Source organism: Pelodiscus sinensis, chromosome 8, assembly GCF_049634645.1.
Source record: "Pelodiscus sinensis isolate JC-2024 chromosome 8, ASM4963464v1, whole genome shotgun sequence".
NCBI classification, from domain to species: Eukaryota; Metazoa; Chordata; order Testudines; family Trionychidae; genus Pelodiscus; species Pelodiscus sinensis.
The window spans coordinates 6411592-6427191 of NC_134718.1; the positions used below are offsets into that span (position 1 = coordinate 6411592).

At 48.2% G+C, this 15600-nt stretch overlaps 1 long non-coding RNA gene across 1 annotated transcript in view; it reads right to left on the reverse strand.

Annotated features, from left to right (window-relative positions):
- LOC112544969 (uncharacterized) overlaps positions 1-7207 on the reverse strand; it is a 54079-nt gene extending 46872 nt beyond the window's left edge. Inside the window, exon 1 of the long non-coding RNA XR_012905531.1 lies at positions 5868-7207. This is a non-coding gene — a long non-coding RNA (uncharacterized LOC112544969). The remainder of the gene's footprint in view (positions 1-5867) is intronic.
- Positions 7208-15600: the final 8393 nt, after the last annotated feature.

Consider the following 15600-nt stretch of genomic DNA (forward strand, 5'->3'; position numbering starts at 1 on the left):
TGCCATAGACATCTGTACACGGGTTAAGTGTGCGAAGCATTACGAGTCCATGGAGGAAGTATGTGGTACAATTTAGGTTTGAGGGGCTCACGCTGTGTCTATGGGGCAGTGAAAATCATCTCTAGCATGACCTTGGGGGATGTTTCCGAAGGAGTCTTATACCGTGACACTAATTTATCAACAGCTCTAATTTCACCCAGTGCTGTGGAAGGCAAAGGGGACCGTAAAGGGCAAACAAGACACATCGTCCTTGACTTCTGTCCCTGGAGGTATTCTCAGAAGCCATCTTGATCCCTACCTGTCTTATTCCTCCTTATTCCAAGGACTTGTCTTAGGAGACATTAATACAAATCAGACAACGGGATGTGAAATAAACAACATACCCGCCAACTCAGGACAGTGCTGAGCCATTATCCAGCTACTGATAGCTATAAATATCTGTAGAACGCATTCAAACACACCTCAAGGAGGTTGAAAAGTCAAACATTCAAGGAGGTGACACAATTAAGGTTGCCTGCATAACCTTAATTTGACCCCTTTGTGTGTACATGCTGTGCTCCAACCTTTAATTACATGATCACATAGTATTTTTCTTTCTGCAGAACCCAAATCTTTGCACGTGTGAACTGAATTTTTCAGAACTTTATAATTTGGCCAGATTTGGGCTGATTTTTACAGGGATGGCAAGAGGCACATCCCGGTCAGTAGGGCAACCCCACAGCTAATTTTCAAGACCCCACTCTGACATGAGATGCTAAGTTTCCCTATGCCATGGTTGTAAGAAATTTTCAACATGGGAAAAACAATGTATTTTCCCCAACCTCATTCTCTCAAGTGGCTGAACTGCTTTTGTGGAAATTTTCCAGAAGAATTTAGTCGTAGGCTGATATCTGAGATGGGAAATGTCAGCCCAAATGGTTAAAGTTCGGGAAAATTATAAACAACTCAAAACAGGGTCTAATAGGGGAAAATGTTAGGTAATCCTAACTTTAGGTATTGCCACCTATCCTACCTGTAATAACTACCTATAATTAATAATTGGGTGGGTGGGTGGCTGGGTAGATAGATAGATAGATAGATAGATAGATAGATAGATAGATAGATAGATAGATAGATAGATAGATAGATAGATAGATAGATAGATAGATAGATAGATAGTATGGGAATAGAGAGAGAGGGATAGATCATTAGAGTGTAGCATGTATGGGAATAGAGAGAGAGGGATAGATAATTAGAGTGTATGGGGATAGATCAGACACACACACACACACACACACACACACAGGAGTGGTTGTTCTTTGTGCAAAAATATTTCACCCCTTTCCTCTAGACAACAGTTATAAATGAAACAAAAATAGAACTATGCAGCCCAGAAAAGGTATAAAATGCCAGTAACAGGAACAAACCTTGCAAGGATGAGAGAATGTTACTCACTATTCTTCCAAAAGAGGGGTGGCCCATCCATATAGGCAAATTAGGTGGTTGCCTAGGGTGCCAAGTTAAATGGGGTGCAATGGGGAGCCGAATGGTGGTGCAATTCTGTTGAGGGGTTTGGAGGTGGGGATGCCGATTGCTTGGTTCGCCTAGGGTGCCAGTTGCTAGCAGCTAGTCTAGGGCCGCTCCTGTTCCTAATTACTCTTTTTAAAAAAAGACACATCCAAAACTCTCTCAGAAAACAGTCTTGAAATCTAGCCGGCGTTTCCATAGTTGCTCTCTACACAGTGTCGATCCCTTAAAGAGGCTGCTGCACAAATTCACACACCTACCATGGAGGGGTGTTACTCCAAGTGGTCTGCCGACACACTCTGAAAAAGCTGCCAATAGGTCACTCCGGTTTGTTGACTTACTGGCTCTGCAGCCATGTAGCGTCATGGCTCCCAACACCCCTCAGAGCTGTTATCTTAGGCTCAACCCCCTGAAGCTCTCATTGGCCAGGAATCGTGACCAATGGGGGCTGTGGGGTCACTGCCTACAGGCAAGCGCAGGACAGCACCCAGAGAGACCTATCCTCTTTCCTCCCCAGAGCCTGCACCACTGAAGGGCAGCTGCCCCATGTAAGCGCCCCACACCCCAGCCCCTTACCATAAGCCCCAGCCTGCATTGCAAACACCTCATCCCAGCCCCATCCCAGAGCCAGTACCTCGCATTGTCCTCACCCCCTCCCTCACCCATTCTCCTGCCTTAACCCCTAGCCCCCTCCCACACCCTGAACCCTCATTTCTGGTCCCACTCCGGAGCCTAGGCAGCCCCACAAAATCTAATCACCCTGGGCCCCCAGATTTAATCCAGCCCTGGGGATGCAGGGACTAACCCTGCCATGCCTCACAACCGTGACGGCTGGAATTATTTTGTTCTTAAATGAAAGCTGTAGCTCTCCACTCTCCATTTGGCAACCACGCTATTCGACGGCCATTATATCTGAGGAGGCTCATTGCAGTGGGGCTAGAAACAGGTCCAGGGAAAAAATTCAAACCCTTGTGGGTTACAACCTAAATTTAGCACACGCAGCCATCGGTAAGCACAGAAAGTTGGAGGGCTAGACGCTTTCTCAGTATTCAACCAGATAGAGCCAAAGAAATGTCAGAAAACCAGGGCAAAACTTCAAACAAGGAATCCCATTTCAGCGCTTCTCACTGTAACATATTCAGCGGATGCTCTTAAAGCTCTCTCAGATACTGAACCCTAACCCTTTCAGTGAGGGGAATGGGCCTGCGGAGGAAATATTTTGTTTTTCTTTTCAGTCCCAGGAACAAATCTGCATTTTATCAGCACTTCCCAGTGCCCCTTTCCATATGAAGTTGCAGGCATGGCTCATGTAATCTAATCTAGCCATCTAACTATCTACATGATAGATGGAAGGAAAGAATATTGTATTTACTTTCCCATCTGAGGCGAAGGGCCAAACTTTGCTCCTCTTAGTACCACTGTAAATCTGGAGTCACTCTCTCAACTCTACCTCGCTGTAAAGGAGAGTGGAATTTGGCCCCAGAGGTTAACCAGTGCCAAAAGGCAAATCATTTGCTTTGCTAATGAACCAATGAATTTCCCCTCTTCTGCAGCTACACAAACAGCAACCACTTCATTACCCAGTCAGGGAGCTAAAGAATGAAAATGTATTTTCTGGGATAACAGTCCTGGGATAATAGTCATGCCTGAGAACAATTCAGGGCTTTCAAAAAGCTACCCACGGATCTGGACTTTTAATACTCCAGTTATCTGAAAAAGTGGGTTATACCCATGAAAGCTCATGATACCATCTACATGTTAGTCTTTAAGGTGCTACTAGACTATTAGGCTACGTCTACATTGGCAAGATTTTGCACAAAAGCAGCCGCTTTTGCGCAAAATCTTGCCACCTGTCTACACTGGCCGCGAGTATTTGCGCAAGAACACTGGCGTTCTAATGTATAAAATCAGTGCTTCTTGCGAAAATACTCTGACGCTCCCGCTCAGGGATAAGCCCTCTTGCGCAACTGTTTTTGCTCAAGAGGCCAGTGTAGACAGGCAACATCAATTTCTTGCGCAAGAAACCCCGATGTTTAAAATGGCCATCGGAGCTTTCTTGCGCAAGAGAGCGTCTACACTGGCACGGATGCTCTTGCGCAAAAGCACATCATTTGTGCAAAGGCACATGCCAGTGTAGATGCGCTCTTACTTAAATACTCTAACGCAAAAACTCTTGCGTTAAAGAGTATTTGTGCAAAATCTTGCCAATATCGATGTAGCCATAGTCTGTAACTAGAAAATTTTTAAAAACCCAGCGAACTTGGCTATTCGGAAACCTTAAACCCAGTTAATCAGATCGTTCTAAGGGTCGGTGCAAAGTAGATGAGAAGCATCCACCTCATCTCCCTAATACCCAAATTATTTCAGAAAGTGCACTTTGTATCCAAAAAGCCCCGTGCGTATTTTACATGCTGCGTTGGGAGAGTATTCATGGTACAATTTTCCCTGGGAGGTTTGTCTTGGGGAAACTATTATATTTCTGTATTGTCTTCTAACCTAGATGTACACTACCCTTTCACACAAATGCACATCCATATCTAGACCTACACAAACACAAATGGGATTTGTAGTAAATAGTGCTTCTAAATTTAGCACGTAGAGCCATCGGTAAGCACAGAAAGTTGGAGGGCTAGACGCTTTCTGAGTATTCAACCAGATAGAGCCAAAAAAAGGTCATAAAACCAGGGCGAAACTTGTAACCAGGAACACAATGTGTATCTCTATTTCGTTGGACAGGCACCATGAAGACTGCTTCCCAACCTACTGACCAGGGCTAAATGTGACAGATTCAAGTACGTTTGAAAGATGTGCTATTAGGGAATAAAAATATCCTGGAGACATAGGACACAGACTCTAAGCAAACGCTAAATTTGCACCATATGGTACTAAAATCAGGGTAATATTTATCTTTAAATATTATCGACAGCTACATACCTCCAATCCCTTTTGGGCTGCACTGTAGTTTAGTGGCTAATCATGATTAACTTCTTAGATATTCATCAAAACACACTCCAAATATAAAGTCCTCATTTTATAGATTTCTAGTTCTTGTTAAAACTGACTGATGAGTGGCAAAGTTTTCATCCCAACAAATTTCTGTAACATTCCATTCACAGGCACAAACCTCTATATGCTTTCAAGGAATTAAATCTTCTTGCCTTTCCACTGATTGGGCTGCGAATACTCAGCAGACACCTTGACGCACTAGAAGTTAATACCTGGGACTATTTTTCACTTTTTACGCTAATTTTCTCCAAGACAACCTAGTTTGATTGAGTGCATATTTACCCAGTTATGTGAGTGCATGGGGGTGAATGTTATATGAAATGGACAAAAATGTCATTTTCCTATAGACAAAAGGCAAAGGAATCCTTTCAGTCAGAAGGACCTGGAGTTTTAAACTGAGAACAACAAAGAACAAAAGTAAAGTCTTCATGAGAACAGGAACACCAATGTATACCTCTCTGTTTGCATTGAACTGAACACAAAATGGCTGCCTGTCTCTCCAGAAAAGGAAGGCGAGAGGTCTAGTGATCAGTGCACTAGCCAAAGTTTCTCTTCTCCATCACAGTGTTTTTGTGGCCTTGGGTAAGTCACTTAGCTGCTCTGTGCCTCAGTTTCCTTTCTGTATACTGGGACTAATAGCACTGCCTTGCCACACAGGCGTGGTGTGAGGCTAAAGATGGTAGTGTGTGAAGGAGGACATAATGGGGGCAAGATAAGTCATTTATAAGTTTCAGACAGCAAATTTCTTACTGAATTAATATGAAGTACATGCCTTAAAACTCCACCCGTTCTACAGGAGATGCTGTGAACAGCGGGTGAATAGAACTGAACAGCACGGAGGCCCTGTAGGACAGATGGAATTTTAAGGCTGTGGGACAAGACAGAGAAAGTAAAAGGCAAACGTTAGCCAGTTAGATCCACCACAGAGCAGTGCTCTTGAATGTAGCCCATCCACCACATCTTGTCAGCAGCAAGAAGTTCTAGGTTCAGGTTTCTAGGGATTGCGTCTGAAAACCTGGAATTACAGCTGCTTAAACCCACACCCAAAAACTGGGAACCTACATACACCACTCTGAGCCCCCTTGATGGGCAACACTTCCCCCACTCTCATGCACATAGTCAAAGGCAACGTCTACACTGCAGGCTTCTTGTGCAAGGACTGTTTTGCACAAGAGCAAAAAGCCTGCAGTGTAGCCAAAGAGAACTGGAAAAGGAGAAGGGGACAACAGAATGCATTTGGGAAAGCCAGCAATTAATAAATTAACAAACCCTAGAGCATTTTAACAATAGTCCCACCTTCAATCCTCTGGCAGTTGCTAGTGGCTCAAACAGTCAATTTGTCTGTTGGAACTTACCACAATCCAGCTGAAGTGACTTCATCTTTGATTCCTCAAACAGTCAATTTGCTACACCCCAGTCTTTCAGATAGGTTATATCTCTCCGCACTTTCAACTTCTGCAAATTCATCCTTTTTTCCTTTCCCACCATCTCTGAAGTTTCCCAGGACTACTTTTAGAAACATCTACCATACTACACCACCATTTTAATTCTGCCCCATATTTAAAGCATAGCCTCATCGTGGCTCCTCAACCCAACTGTGCCTGACTCCACTATTGGTCACAGTGACCCCGCTGAACACTTGCTGTCTATTTTCTGTCCTTTCATTTCCCAACAGGGACAATAGAACTTTATTGCCCCCAGCCTCAAAACTTAACCGTACATGAAGCAAAAGTCCCCCAAATGTCTCATAGCTGATATGCAAATGAGGGCTGGCCCATTCAGTCATTCCTCTTGGGCTCCAATAGGTGGCAGCAGAAAGCTCCCTTCCCTATGACCCCCCACCCAGCTTTTTGCCCAGTTCGCCAGCAGGTGACAGAAGAGAGCTCCTTCTGTGGGGCTTCAAACCAAGGTTCCTACCATGTGCCTTACAACACAAGTCACTGCCTTGGATCTATGGGGTGTGAATCAGTAAGGGCTCTGTCCCCCTCTAGGAGCTGGGCCACACAGAGAAGCTGATGAATTCGCTGCCACCACTATGCTAATAGAGGGAATGGAGTTTCTAGCTCGGGCAGTAGAGACTCGTGCTTTTAGATTCAGAAGTCGACGGTCCTCCCAGAATACTCATGTTACCCGAGGTACGGAGCACGCCAGCTCAGATCCGGCGAAGTGCTTAACTTGAATCACATAAAAACCCTCTTGGCCTCAGCGGCGTAACTCACGTCTGTGAGACTAAGCACCTGCCTAAGCGTTTTGCGGGATCAAAGCCATCATGAGCCAGCGGAGGAACCAGGAATAGGACCAAGCAGCCTCCCTCGCTGAGCCCTGCTCTAACCGTGGAGCACTGCCTGTCTAATGAATAGAAAAGGTAACAGGGTGTATCCATCACAGTGCCCCTGGAAATGCTGTTCTAGAGATGAGCCCAAAGAGACCCAACGTGCACGATAGATCAGATCTGGAGGTAAACGCCGCAGCCTCGCTGCCCTATGCCTCCAGGGTCTACACCAGCCTCCCCAGAGGCACCATTTGCACTGCTGGGATGAGGGTCTCCAGGGGAGTCCCCCCTCCCGGAGACACGGATGCTCCTGCTCTGCAGAGAGCAACAGAGATGACACCAGCTGGATGGTTTCTTGAGACCCTTCTTTCCAGGGCCGGGCAACGGCTGGGACAGCTGCTACACAATCATGTCAGCGCCAGGCACCTGACGGTTCCCAGATCTCCTTTGGCAATGCCATTCTGATGATAGCTTGTGTGTATCGGTTCACTCTCCAGCTGCGTGGGAAACCAGGGCTCTTTGGCACCATGCTCATAGGACATCTTGGCAGAGTCCCCCATGAATTGCTGCCCTCCTGGGTGGGCCCTGGATGGGTCCGTTGTGGGGCCTCATGGCAGCGGGGAAAACCCACACATGACACCAGGTGTGATCTCCGGTTGGCCACAGAACAGGTCTGAGCTGCGTGGCCTTTCTGGACACAGACATATCTGCACTCCGCCAGTCGGTCTCACCAGTGACTTCAAAGAAGAGTGGACCAAGCCAACAGGTCTCCGTGGCCCGTTCAGTCTGTAGGAGGCACCTGCCCACCGGAGATGGTGGTTGGGCTGAGATGACTGAACAGTTCTGGAGTGCGTGGCCAACACAGACCCTACGCAGAGCCCATAGAAATCAGTGGAAAGCCCCATTCACTTCAGAGGACTTTGGCTCAGGTTCCAGGAGCATCCTCTTCAGTGGATACAGAGTAAGACTTGGCGGGAGTGTTGAGCACTGGGGTGAACCAGCTCGGAGCCTTGACACGGGGGCTGACGCCTTCCCCACCCACCATCAAGAATGCACCCGTGTCTCCATCGCCACTAGCATGGAACCTTTGTACCCTAGACCTGAGTCTTGCCTCCCATGTCAAGTGATGTCACTCCACTTCTATACACCTGCCAGGTGGCCCGCTCCAGGGTGGCTCAGGCGTGGCGCTGGCGTTCTACAACAGTGACTTCAGTAAGGGGGCTGGAGCATATGACTTATGAGGAGAGGCTGAGGGACTTGGGTCTGTTTACTCTGCAGAAGTGAAGAGTGAGGGGGGATTTGATAGCAGCCTTCAACTTCCTGAAGGGAGATTCCCAAGAGGATGGAGAGAGGCTGTTCTCAGTAGTGACAGATGGCAGAACAAGGAGCAATGGTCTCAAGTTGTGGTGGGAGAGGTCCAGGTTGGATATTAGGAAAAACTATTTCCCTAGGAGTGTGGTGAAGCACTGGAATGGGTTCCCTAGGAAAGTAGTGGAGTCTCCATCCCTAGAGGTGTTTAAGTCTCAGCTTGACAAAGCCCTGGCCGGGTTGATTTAGTTGGGATTGGTCCTGCCTAGGGCAGGGGGCTGGACTTGATGACCTTCTGAGGTCTCTTCCAGTTCTATGATTCTATGATTCTATGATAAGTGGTGGAATAATCTGCAGGGAAGATGGGAAATTTTTTCCGCCGATGCTGATTCATCAAATTAACACGGCATCAGTGTCATTTGGCTAGTTGGAAGGTGGCCACGGGGAGAACTTGCCCTATGGAGCATCATACTCCAAGATCTTTGACACTGATGCATCCTTCTTAATGACCTCGGCATAGGAACAGGGAGCAGTGTACGGACCAACGCTATGTCTACACTACAGAGTTTTTCTGGGATACTTCCGGTATCCTGGAAAAACTCCGCTGCGTCCAGGGAATGCATCTGCTCTTCCAAAAAAAATTTTTGGAAAAGCAGACAGACTCTTTAGGAAGCCCTGTAAACCTCGTTTCACGAGGAAGAAGGGCTCTTCCAAAAGAGGAGGTTTTTCCAAAATTTGGCCCAGTGTAGATGGGCAAAATATCAGAAAAGTCTCTTCCGAAAAAAGAGTCGGAAAAAGGTACACAAATTTTGGAGTGTAATTTGTGTCCTTTTTTCCGAAAAAGAAGTATAGTGTAGACATAGCCCAAGTTGGCAGAGGACACAAAGCACAGGAGAGGTTCCCAACACTTCGGAGGACAAAGCCACAATCCAAAGGAAACTTGATGAACTGGAGAACTGGGCTACGGACGAGGAAATGAAGTTTAACTAAGACAGAATTAAGGTGCTACGTTACGGAAGAAAACCCAAAGACGCACAGAGTGGCAGGACAAACGGCTTGGCAGCAGCACTGCCGAGGAGGATCTGGGAGTTGCGGTGGATCCTGACCTCAACGTGAGTCAGCACTGCGATGCCGTTGCAGAAAAAGCGAATGCACGTTTAGGTCCCATTAACCGAGGCGTAGCCTGCAAGTCTCGGGAGGGGACGGTACCACGCTGCTCGATCCTGGTTAGGCCTGGGTCCAGTTTGGGTCACCAGTGTCTAGGAGGGATGGAGAGGACCTGGAAAGGGTCCAGAGGTGAATGACAAGGTTGATCCAAGGGGTGGAACGCAAGGCATGGGAGCAAAGGATGGGGGAGCTTAGCTTGGAATATGGGACAACGGTAGGACATGATAGCGGTCTTCAAACACTTCTCATTGCCCCAGACAGCAGGACATATGGGTCCACACACGCTCAGAGCTGACTTGGGCAGTGGTTGCAGCAGGAGCCCATGGGGCAGCCCATTGCTCAGAGCCAGGGTCAGCACAGACCTGCCCCTCAAATGCCCCTCTGGGGGCACTGCCGGACTGAGAGTTGCCCTCTGCTCCAACTCACATGGGACCTCAGCTCCACTCAGCATCTCATCCTGAGCGGGCCCATGGAGCCCTGCGATGCATCTGACACAGGACCCCACACGCCTGAGCCACAGAGGGTGCGAGTCTCTTGCGCCCCCACGAAAGCGGGTTTTCAGCTCTTGCATTTCGCTCTGGAGGTCCCTGGTTCAAGTCCCAGCATGTCAACCAAGGTGTCAAGTCACCTCACTGTTTGCCTGAACAGATGTCTGGATTAGCTAGCATCTCGGTACAGCTCAAAGCCACCCCACTCTTGTCTGGGAGGCCTAACACAACTGGCTAGTGACCAGGAACTACTCAGGAATGATTAGAAAACATCTGTTCCCATGTCACATGTCCCAGCCGCATTCCACCAGGTTTGGCTCCACATTACTCTTTCTATAAATGTCTGGTGAATTGCTCCCTCAGGGAGCCCGCTCAGCTTTGGAAAAACAGAAGTAGAAAAAGGGGAAAGGACTGGAGGCGCGGGCTGCATTGCAGATTCAGGGAAGGCAGTTCTCTGCTGACATATCTCACCAAATGAATTCCTTTCTTCTGCTCCTGGAGGAAAGATTTATTGCTCTCAGACAGTGTGGTAGTCCCTCCCCTACACCCATAAACTGGAGCCAGGCCTTCCACTGCCTCTGCGCTATTAATGTCACTGGTGATAAGCAAAAACAAACTGAGGGAAACAGCCTCAGAAAACAATCAGAGGAGGCATGTCTGTAAGCGAGTGCATCTGGAGACTTAGGTCATATCTTCACTACGGGGAAAATCGACACTGACGCGATCGATCTTGTAGAGTTTGATTCAGCAGGTCTAGTAAAGACCCGCTAAATCAAACTCAGAGGGCACCCCCATCGGCACCGGTACTCCTGCTCCTCTCGAGGAGTAAGGAAAGCCAATGAGCACATTTGTTCCTGTCAGCCTCCCATTGTGGAGACCACGCAGAAACTCGAATTAAAGTATGTCAACCCCTCTGCGTAATTAACGTATCTTGAGTTGCATATCTTAATTTGGCCTCCCCCTTTAGTGTAGCCCCGCCCTTAATCTTACCTCTTGTAGTTCTGTATTTATACTACCAATCCCAGGCTCAAAATATTCCTGGAGAACTAAGTGACAACCTGGCCTTCTATTTCTCAGTGCTTTTCAAACATTTTGCTACCTGGCCCAGCCACTATGGTGGCCTGCAAGGCTAACGCTTCTTCTGTGGTTACTAGACTTATAAGTGACTCTTAGTTCTTAGGCCAGGAATCATAAGAGCTGAATGTAGCTGACAGCCACAAACACAAGGGGCAGTGTGGAAATGTTCCCTCTAATCTTTTCCATCCATGTGTGGAATAAATGTGTTATGTGCACCGAGGCATGTGCGAATGTGCACCACCAGGAGGAACACAAACCTAGCTGTGGGCGCTCTGGTAATCAGTGGATATTAAGACCCAGCGGTGCCCCAAATTTTCGGGTTCCCTACAGGGCTGCATATTTTGCATATGGGTAAGGATTGCCCTGAATAGGGACTCTCAACCTTCATGCCATTTTTGTCTAGGTCGTTATCAGGCCAGTGTTGCCCTTTATGGACCTTAAGGGACCTGTGGACCTCACTAGTTTCCAACTCATCAGCGAGTGGGGGGTTTAATCAGGTGAAAATGCTGCTTGCTTTCCCTGCTGCCAGGAACACCACCTCAGACCCACGCCTTGTAGTGCGAGTGGGGAGGGGAACCTAAGACCTCCATTTTAACGGCTGACAAGGAGACCTCACTATGTTCTTCAGTGAGTCACAGCAGTTTTCTCCTGCATCTGGATTCACGCGTCATGTCGGCACTGAGTCATTCCTGGCCACTGGGGGGGAGGCCGTCACCAGCTGCCTGTGCTCACACTCTAGAGAATGTTTCTGAGTCGGGTTTGCACCCCTCCGGGCATTTTCAGGAAATGGGAATGTTTGTGAGTATGTCTAGCAAGAAGGGCTGTCGGGAAGATGTCAAAGCGTGCTGCGTCTGGTTTTGCTTCAGATAAGCACTCGGATAAACGCTGGTGAATCAGTCCCAAGCTGAAGCAATTCCAACTCCTGCAGTGACCACATCAGAGCTGGAAAGCTCTTGAGAACAGAACTTTCTCCAGAGATTTCTGAGTGGTCTGGACGCCGCACCAAAACAGCTGCCCTTACGGTGAGGTACTTCTGTTGCCAGTGCTGGCCAAAATTCCTGATGAGACCATTCATGCTAGGGTCATGCGGAAGAATGCCCTTTCTTATTTGTCCTCTTTCTAGCAGAACCCAGTCCTTTCAATATCTATCTCCTCAGACAGAATTTTTCCAGCCCCTCATCTTGCTTGTTGCTTGTCCCTGAACTCATTTCTAAATGTAATAGAGCATTTTTGAGGTAAAGTACCCACAATTGAACCCAGTGCTTGGGTTGACCATGTCCGGCGTATTGATACGATGGCATTACAATATGGTCAATATTTTCCTCCATTCCTTCAGTCTCATTGGAAAGAGTCATGAATTAGGCTAACTAGGTTAACTGCCTTGCTTGGACATGACTGCTTAGGCCTGGGCTACTTTTAGATATTAGCTCAGCCTGCTATGTTGCGCAGAGCTGTGAAAAATGTCACTTCCTGTGTGCCATAGTTAGTCTGGCCTAACACCCAGTGTAGACATGGCCACCTCTCAGAGAGATGGATTAACTCCCTCAGTGGAAAAACGATATGGGAAGAGTTAACACAACGGCGCTCCCACATCACAGGCACAATGCCACAGACATGCCATTGTGCCAGTTCTGGGGTAGACAACCCCTCAGGCCACTTTACCCCATAGCTCTACACAACCTTTGTGTAGCAGTTTAACTACCTCAGCTGAGGGGTCATTGTACACGAGGTGTACCGGTAGTTCGGAATAGGAAGCCTAGTCCAAACTACCTACTTCGTGCCCCGTGTAGCCGCGCTGCACGGGGTTCAGACCAGCGGGGATTTAAAAATGGCGGCTCCCCGCTTATGCAAATGAAGCCCGGGAAATTCAAATCCCGGGCTTCATTTGCAAGTGCGGTATGCCTACATTACCCCGCTAGTTCGAACTAGCAGGGTAGTGTAGACATACCCATAGTGACTTCTTTTGGGTAGGCATCTAAAAGTTAGTTTGACACAACAACAGCCATCAGAGGTGTGAAAAAGCCACACTCCTGATAGCTGTGCCTAAGGCCACGTCTCCGCTTGTGGGAAGATCAACACTGCGGTGGTCAATCTTCAGGCATTCGATTTAGCAGGTCTAGTGAAGACCCGCTAAATCAAATGCCTAGGGCGCCCCCATCAGCTCCAGTACTCCTACTCCTCGTGAGGACAAAGGGAAGTCGACAGGAATGTTTCTCCCATCGACCTCCCACTGTGGAGATGGGGCCAAAGCTCAGCTTAAGGTGTGTCAACTCCAGCTACGCAGTGTGGTCCTCGCCTGGGATGTAGATGCAACTCTACCAATGGAAAAATGCTTCCATTTATTTATATGCTGTCTCTTGGGGAAGTGCTGGTCCCCAGAAAAGCCCTCTTCCACTGTGTAGGCTGTCTACTCTACAAGGTTTGCCAATATAGCTCTGACAGTGCCATTTCTGCAGTGTAGACACAGCCTAAGTGGACAAAGATTTGGAGGAGGGGGCATTTGGTTTTGGTCTAAATCTTGCTGCTGCTTCTTCTTTTTTTTTTTTTTCCTAATTGACTTTTTGACTTTTTTTTGTTCTCACCACAATTTTCCAGCTTTTCAAAGTAGTGTCTAGTGTCTCTCTGGCAAGTGTATTTCCTCCGAGGATGATTCCTAAGGCAAAAGAAGGCAAAAAGGGGGCTTTTCAGCCCCACCTCCCCCCGGTCAAGGTATCTCGGTTCCAGGCCACGCCGTTTGGAATGTGGTGCAACCCAGGTGCCATTTCACAAATTCTTGAGGTCACCAGGGTTAGGTGTCAGAGCTCCGGAAGAGAAAAGGGGAGCGGGGGGGAGGGGGAATATATCATCAGCCATTCATTGCCTTTCTTCAGACTCCGCCGGCTGAGCAGCAAAGCCGTCGCTGGTAATAAAGTGGAATACGACGGCTTGAAAGTGCTGCTCCACTGCGTCACCACCTGCTTGATTTCCCCAGGGTGTAAACCGATATGCCAACAGCCTAGATCATTTCCATGTGCTGGGGCCAGCGTGAGTAGGAGGGTTCCTTTAAGTTTTACTTACAAGCCATGTGCAGAGGAGACGTTGTGTTCGGAGGCAGCTCTTTCCCACTCACGTGGCGTGTACGCTCGCAAAGAGGCGCGTCCGTCAGCAGCGTTTACATCAGAAAACACAATTCCAGCAAAAGCCACATTGCCAGTGGGGGAAAAGGTCCATTTTGGCAAAAAAAAGCTTTGGTTTGCCAAGAGGGAGATTCACAAGGAGGCTTTTGTGTGGGGTTGCTCTTTCAAAATGCCGACAGGCCATTTCTGTATTACGAAATGTTGATTTGAGAGGAAAACTGTTGCCTCGGCGTATTAGGATGTTTTTGTTTCATCGAAAACACCAGTGGTTTCCATTCAACCCGTTTGCACCTCGTCAGAAGGCTGTGCTCCGTGAAATGTGTCTGTATTGCGGCTTTCCTTTTCAATTCAGGGAGGAAATGGGTTTGGAAGGGACGGGATTTCCTGTCTGATGATAATTCCGTGTTCACCCAGCCCTGACCAGGAAACAGTGATCAGCGACAGAGTCAAACTAACGGAGGCCAAGTCTTTGAGAGGATCCCAAAGGACTCAGCTTTCAATAAGCATTTGCTGTGTTTCTGATTCGCTGCTTTGCCAATACAGGTTGAACCTCTCGAGTCTGGCACCCTCAGGACCTGACTTGGTCCGAATGAGAGAATTTGCCGGACCACGGAAGGTCAATATTGTCTAGCTGCATGACCAACACTTCCACTGCTTGCTGGGCTGTTATAGGACATGTAAGAGTAAATTAGTGCTAAATAACAGCACAGGATGCTGAGCGCCAGGACTGAGCACCAAACTTTATGGGATGGCGGGAAACTTGGCCACACCCATGATAAGCGGACATCTGGCTAACTGAAATCATGCCGGACCACGGAGGTTTCTGGTCCAGAGAGTTCTGGACTAGAGAGGTTCCACCTGTACTACTTCCTGGGTCCTGAACGTGATCCGTGCGTTCTGCCTTAATCCACTCTCAGATACGCTCTGTGTTTCCTCACCAAGGCTAGGTTAGGAGAAGCCACCATCCAGCAGGGATGTGACCGAGATGTCAGGACATTCGTGTCGGCGATCCGCAGCGTCTAGCACAATGGGCACTTTTCTCAGGGTGGGGCACCAATATATAAAATAACGATAAAACACTAAAGCACAAGAAAAAATAAATAACACATTTCAGCGAAGGATTTCAAGGACAGCAGACGGCCTGTGTCATGGTACCCGTGCGTGGGTGTGCGGGGGCTGTTCTGGACATTATAAATGTAGACAAGGTCCAGTGTGTTTCAGCAGCAGCCCTGGAAATGACAAGTTGAGGGCCACAAACTGTGGCATGTCGGGAGAACTTCCTGGTTCCTGCCAGGATGTGCCCTCTGCCCCCAGCAGGGTCTGAGCCCGGACTGAGATGGGAGCACGATGGCTGCAAGCCGAGAGGAGGCTGCTGGACTGGAACCCTGTTCTGTGTTCGGTACAGAATACAGTCGGGTCCTAGTGCTGCGTCTGAGTGGGTCTGGTCCGAGGTGCGCACACCCCGACACACAATGCAGAGCACTCCAAAAAGCTTGAGGTAAAAGCTCACAGAGTTGTGTAAAAAGTCGCAAGGCTTCCCCGATGCTGAAGAACCTCACACTGAGCTGGTGAACAGGAAGGGCTCCATAAAGATAAGAGCCACGTTCCAAATTTGGATTCAGATCCGCCCCGGCGCTCAGGGATGTTTGGAGCAGCGGTT